General features: G+C 31.4%; 1 long non-coding RNA gene across 1 annotated transcript; it reads left to right on the top strand.

Annotated features, from left to right (window-relative positions):
- The first annotated feature begins 1,780 nt into the window (after positions 1-1,780).
- On the top strand, positions 1,781-4,528 carry LOC112735870 (uncharacterized). Its single transcript, XR_003168590.2, has 4 exons — positions 1,781-1,931; positions 2,025-2,078; positions 2,155-2,313; positions 4,187-4,528. It is a non-coding gene; the product is annotated as an uncharacterized lncRNA (long non-coding RNA).
- The last annotated feature ends 3,040 nt before the right edge of the window (positions 4,529-7,568 follow it).

Here is a 7,568-nt window from a genome sequence, read left to right on the forward strand (position 1 = left end):
TTGTTGTGTGAAATTCAAAATTAATTTTTAATCTTTACTATTGATTTGTTTTAATAATTTTTAATGGTTTAAATGATACAATTAACAATGCCAATTTTTTATATTTATATTTAATTATATACTATACGAAGCGGTTCTGGTATGGCATTGTACGGAGCGGAATATGATGTTCCAGTTTATTTTGACCATGAAGATATAAATTAAAATATATAAATAGTGCAGATTGATGTGATGTTGGTTTGAGTGAACACCAAGGGAGAAGATTTACAAAAGACCTGCAACCGGTTGAGAAGTTTTCATGTATAATAGGTTAGTAGATGTCTTTTGTGTCCAGTTTGGACCAAAGGTGAGTCTCCGCAGGCGTAAAATTTAGTTTAGTTGAGATGGAGGCGAGCCAAGCTGATCTATTGCTAGGCTTTTTTCTGTTTTCCCTTTTGGGTTATCATTTCTTTGCTTAGTTTAATTGTTCTATAAAGAAGGAATCCAAATTAGGCTGACAAAAATTGATTGAGTGGCGTAATTTTTTAGAATGAGTTTAAGTAATAATTCATGTCAAAAAGAAATAGTAATAATTTGTTATGTGAAAGAGTAAAGTATCGTTTTTGTCCCCAACGTTTGGGATAAGTTCTATTTGTGTCCATAACGTTTAAATCGTCCTATTTGTATCCCTAATGTTTATAAAAGTGATTCAACGTTATCCTACTATCAATTATACTAACAAATCAGATTATATTTTCAATTATTCTCACTTGAATGTATTCATTCTCAATTAGGTCTCACTTGGATGTGTTCGATTTTAATATTATACCCACTATTTGTGTTTAGATTCAATTATGTCCCTAGAAAAGTGAATTATGTAAATGTTGTAGGAATTAGTTTCAACTTTTGATGAGCTATTTTTCGGAGTGGATCATCGATTCTATCCCAGACATTTGTATTCTAACTTCAAGAAGAGATTTTTAAAACTCAAACTAAAGCGTTCATGATGTGTAATGACGGCAGGATAACATTGAATCACTTTTACAAACGTTAGGGATACAAATAGGACGATTTAAATGTTCGGGACACAAATAGGATTTACCCCAAACGTTGGGGACAAAAACGATACTTTACTCTATGTGAAATTATTATATATTTTATGTTGTTATGTGAAATTATTATATATTTTATGATAAATTAACAGTAGCGGATCCAAAAATTTTAAATCGTGAGAGTAAATTTGTAGCATATAAAAATAATAAAAAATTATATAAATATATCAAAACATAAAAATAAATAACATGAAAATATTAAATATTAAATAATTATTTATTTATTTATTATCAATATTAATATATTATTAAGTAATAACGTAGTTATTAAGTTAACTTTTTACAAATTAAATAATAATAATAATAATAATAATAATAATAATAATAATAATAATAATAATAATAATAATAATAATAAAAATAAAATCGAGTAAAAAAACTCAAGTATATAAACTTTAACTAAATAAATTCATTAATTTATAATGTGTAAACCTCGCTAAAATCGGTAAATAATTAGTTAATAAATTGAATTTTAATTAGGAAAGCTAAAAATACAAAACTAATATCAAAATAGGATAGAGCTCGTCAAAACGAGAATTTTGATACAAATTTCAAAAATTTGGCCCAAAATCGAACTGAAAGAACCGAACCGGTTGAACCGGGGCCCAAATCAGGCCCGTGGGTCCAACCAGACCCAAACACTTAAAAGGAGCAGCAGCTTTTTTCTTCCTCATAAGCTGCTGCGATGCTATAACAGAAGGGGAGAGGAGGAAAGCTCCCTAACCCTAATCAAATACTCCAACCACCATATCTTCCTCGTTTGAGCTCCGATCGCCGCACTGTTTGCGGCCATGCGTCCAGCGTGTCGAGCTCTACCTTTCTATCGGATCAATTTCACTGGTAAGCCTCATATTCGATTCAGAATCTCTATTCCCCTTTCTTTGGTGAAATTGAAATCCTATAGTGAAATCTTGTCCAATTTTTGTGTTCTAGGTTCAAGTTAGCTTCCGGGACTTATGGGCTCAAGCTATTGAGCATATGAGTATGGTAAGGACACCCTAACCCTAGCTCAATCTTGTATTTATAATGGAAAAACTGAAATTAGAACATGTATATGTATTAGGTGTAGATTAAGTGGGTATATAAGCATTGGAATTGAATTGGGAGTACTTGGAGGCTTATTGGTGATCAAGGCTTGTTTTAGGACTGTTTTAATTGAGCTTAGAGGGGCTGTGATTTGTGTTGTGAGGCTGCCTTGGGTGAAACTAAGTGATCGGCCAAGGTACGATTTAAGTTTCGCACGTTTAATATTTATGGTGTTGTGAAAACTTAGGTTAGAGGAATCATAGGATAAGTTGAATTGTTAATTGCATTTAATGAGTAGTTTTGTAATGTTGTTGGAATAAATTGTTGATGAACATATATTGGAATTATGAGGTATTGAGGTTATTAATTTTATGCTCTTGGACTTGCTTATAATGGGTTGTGTTGATGTTGATATATTGATGGATTATGGTTGGTGTTTGTTAATAAAGAGTTGTTATGTGAAGTTGATGGATTAATGTGTATGAAGGGTTGGTTTATGTTAATGGCATTTAATTGGTATATGTTGATGGAAGGTTGATAAATATATAATGAAAGTTGGTATAGGTGAAGAGTTGATATAAACAAATGAAGGGTCATTGATGTATGAGGTAAATATGGATAATTATTGATGATCAATGTTTGTTGAGTTGTTTAAAGGTTATATTGGCAATGGTTGTTGATGAATTGGGTTGATATGGTATAATGCAAGTTTTAATGGTAAGAAACTTAAGTTGATGAAAATGAGATTTGGTTGGGAATTGGTTAAAAATCAATTTTTGATGAACTTTGGAAGTCCATAATTTACTCCTCAAATTTTAGATTGAGTTGTAGTTTGTTGCAAATGAAAGATGGTTTTGTAAATTTTTAAACGATATCAATTTTATGAAAAACGGAATTTTGAGGAGAAAGTTATGGATAATGAAAATTTGATACGTGAAACTGTATAGCAGGGGTTAAAATCTGGTTGCTGTAAGCTTGCAAGGCATTCTGCCAAATTTTTTGGAAAAACGCTCATCCACGCGTACGCGTGGCGTGGAATTTTGGCAATGCATGCGCGAGAAGCATGCATACGTGTGTGTGCATATTCACGCGTACGCATGACTCACGCGTACACGTGGCTGCTGCCTGTTGCAAAAACCGATTTTGACTGTTTTAAACCAATTTTTCACTTCTAAACCTCCATTTTCTTCCCTTTAAGGCTTAAGGTATGGTACTAAGACCAGTAGCTAGTTGAAGCTAGGAAAATAAGATAACTTGAGGGTAAAGTAAGAGGTAAAATAAGGAGTTTTATAAAGAAGATGAGAATGTTAAAGAAAGTGTAATGCCATGGCTTGATAAATGATGATATATTGATTATAAATATGAAATGGCTTATGAATGATATCTGAGATACAAGTTTTCCTGGGTAACAGAACCGTGGCTCGCCACCACGTGTTCCAGGTTGAATCTCGATACTCTATTGACCCTACGTCGTAAGGGTGACCGGGCACGTATAAATTCCCGGGTATGGATAGCCCCCAGTGAGTGATTTGACTGATATATGAATGTGAAATCTATGCATAGACTCATGGGGATGTGCGACAGGGGACAGTCTAAGGTTTTCAGACTTGTCGGGTTGGCTGGATAACCGACAGATGGGCCCCATCAGCCATAGGACAGGCATGCATCATATGCATTTGTTTGTTTTGATTGCTATGCATTTCCTGGGTTTGCCTAATTGATATATATCACCTGCTACCTGATATACTTGCTATTTGTACTATATGCTCATTACTTGTGCGTGAACTTATTTGGTTGCTTGTTTCTATTGCATTATGGATGATGGAGGAATGGAGGAGATGGAGAAATGGTTTGGTGTTAGGTTAGGATTGAACTTGAGTAAGTTAGGTAGATTTAGAATACCTACCCCTGTTTATGGCTTCTGTTTAGTACTTAAGTTGGGTAACTGAATAACGGAGTTCTAGGATTGCCTATGGCATTCTCAGGACCTTATTTATTATACGCGTGACACTTTTACCATGCTGAGAACCTCCTGTTCTCATTCCATATTGTATTGTCATTTTTTTCAGATGCAGGTCGAGAGGCTCCTCGCTAGGCGTCTGGATCCTGGGAAGCGAAGTAGTCCTTGGGTGTATTTTGGTTTTCTGTTCGTATATATGTATATATGTATTTAGCTTACTCTCCAAGTAACTTATGTATGCTCCTCCTTATAGAGGTTGAGGGAGAGATAGGAGTTTACTTTGGTATTTTGGTGTATTTTGGGGATACTTATGTATGTTTATATGTATATATATATATATATATATATATATATATATATATATATATATATATATATATATACTCCGGCCAGCCTTAGCTTCGCAAGCTGAGTCAGGGGCTAGTTATGTTGTTTCCTTGGCTTTCCTTTATTCTTTTGCTTATCTTTATCATGTTCCTATTAGGTTTCTTAGCACGCAAGTAATCCTTTTCGTTGAGCGTTGCACTTTTTCATTTTGTGATTTTTGTTTACCGTTTTATTTCAAGGCTCCTAGCATATTACCCTCTTCTCTATTATGTATTTATTTTGCTGTTTAGAGGTCCGTAACGCCACACTACCTCTGTTCTACGACTTAAGCGTAAAATCTGTGTAGTAGGGTGTTACATAATACTACAGTAATGTTTTGTTTTTTATTAAATTGATTTAATATTTATTTTTATCTTATACTTTTAGATATAAATTAGAGTTTAATTTTGATGTACTGATAATAAAATATTTTATACAATTGTTCAATTGTCGGTTCGTTTGGATGATCATTCATATAATCAATGTAAAAGGTAATTATTTTTTATGACATGATATTACGTAATTAGATGCACGTGTAAATTTATTTGTATCAAAATTTAATTTTAAAAATGTATATATATATATATATATATATATATATAATAAAAAAAGTTAGCTAACTTATACTTTAAAAAAATATGTTAAGAGAATAATAATAAAATATTTTTTAATTTTTCAATAATTTTTGTCAAACCTTCCTTTTGCTGGTATTTTTAAAAGTACCCTTATGGCGGTTTCCAAAATTTTTAAAATATTTTGAACAAAAAATTTAATAGATAATTTTTTTAATATAGAAATAAATACAATTTTTCAATGAGGATACATATATATTTATACATATACTTTTATATATTTTTTTAAAATATTAGTAGGAGCACTTAACCCCACAATTTTTAAGGTAAATCCGTCATGTGAATTAAGTTAATAATATTAGTTAAAAATATGTAAAATAAGCCTTTTTAGAATAAAAAATGTTGTGTGTTATATTACTTTATTAGCTTATGGGAGCATAAAACTTAAAAAATAAGAATCCACAAAATAACAAAGTTTGAGGAAATTAAATAAAGGATGAACATTGTAATATATATAATAGAATTTACATTAACATAGTTTATTTCAATTTCGAAATACACAATACCATAATATTGGTTATAAAGAAAAAGAAAGGCTTGGAGGTCCTCACCACGCTATTAAATATTATAAGAATTTAAAGACGAACACATTGATTTGTTTAATGTTTATAGTGAAAGTTGATGATTATTTTATTATTGAATATGAAAATATGAGTAGATAGAAACCGAAAAAAGAACGGCAAAAAGAAAACAAAGTGAAATATTTTTTTCGAAGTGTAACAATAATATTTGAACTTAAAAATTAAAATGCTTCAATGTATGTGAAGCTATACCTGAGGCTACAGTGTATCCAGAGATAAAGGATTTCGATATACATGTAGTGGTGGTAGAGATATGGGTTGCTAGAAGAATGTTATTTAGTTTTATGAAATGATATGCTGTAGAGGAAGTTCAAAATAGGAAGTTTCATTGAGGTTAGGTGTGCGAAAGAGTTGATACTGGGTATGCGTGTGATAGATAATTAGCTAGACACCCATAATTAGACATGCCAGTTAATGGAAGAATTAGGATAATTTAATTCTATGCTTCAGTAGCAGCGCGTTGGCTTCATTGGGAGGGACCGAGATATCGAGTGATGCTTTCCTAATGACAATATTTTTTGAGGCTACGTTCATTCCATTTTATTGGGGCTTTTAAAATATCGTGTTATAATTTTGCAGATTAGATGTTAGGAAGAGAATTAGAGATTGTTATTTTTGAAGAAGCTAAGCGACAGTGAAGTAAAACGGCGTAAAATTATTTCTCCTAATAACCCCCTAATATACTGCTCTAGCCCAAGAATTTACACTCCAACCGCCGTCGATGTTCACCACTACAGGCATAACTCTGCCACCACAGATTTACAGGACGAGAAGCACTATTTTATTACTTTTGAACAGAACGGAGTACGCTACACGACTACAAGCGCACTTTTAACTAAACTCTTTTCTAAGCCACGACCCAACAAATTTGTTTCTAAGCGGATAAGTTGCGACATATTACATTCACAACCAACGCAAATTTAGTCATTTTCTCAGTCACTAGTGAACAAATTAGTATCAGGCTACGTGTTCGTACACGGAATACCATATTTTGCTGCTTCAGAGCGGAATACGTGATAATTTTCTTATACTATAACATTAAAAGAGAGTTCATAGGCGAGTGTAATTCCTATATATTTTTCACCACATTGCATGAGAGTAGAGTTGCTTAAAGTGTATCATTCAAGTAATAGTTCATTCGTAGTCTCTAATCTAACATTGTAATTCTTCATCCTATTAGCCATATATTTTTTGTCTATGTTTTTTTAAAATTTTATAATCACTCTTTCTTATAACTTCAGTTACTTATGCATTGATTTACGAGAAATTTGTTAATCATTACATATGGAGTTTCATCTAGTCATTTTTTCTTTAGTCTCCAATACTCTATCGTAACCAATTCTTGATTCTAACAGTTACATAATTACAATTAATTATCCATTTTTCTATTCAATTTTTTCTAAACGTATCCTTTTTTCAGCCTCGAAAGGCTCGATCTTACTATGTCTCATGCAATTTCACTTTACCCCATTGGTTAGTTTCTGCTACAAATGTTGTTTCTTCACTTTTCAGTTTAAATCTACTATATATATTAACTACAAAGATTTTAAAGATCACCCTTCTTTTATATCTATGTCATCATTCTATTTTGTTATGTTAAAATCTTAAATATTGCTTCTGATTTCTTTTATCATACAACATATACCAACTACTTCGAAAATCATCCTTCTACCTATAGATCAACCCTGATACAGTTGTTTATTAGTAGCAATAATAGTATATATATATATATATTTTGTTGTTCTTATAACCTATATCATATAATTCAAAAGTATATATCTATGTTGGTTATTAATTTTATTGTATGGATATAGTAAAATTAATAACCAATGTAGATATATACTTTTAAATTAAAAATTTGAGTAAAGGACATTTTCGTCCTTGACCTTTTTTTTCGCGGACATTTTCGTCC

Source organism: Arachis hypogaea, chromosome 13 (genome assembly GCF_003086295.3).
Source record: "Arachis hypogaea cultivar Tifrunner chromosome 13, arahy.Tifrunner.gnm2.J5K5, whole genome shotgun sequence".
Lineage (NCBI taxonomy): Eukaryota > Viridiplantae > Streptophyta > Magnoliopsida > Fabales > Fabaceae > Arachis > Arachis hypogaea.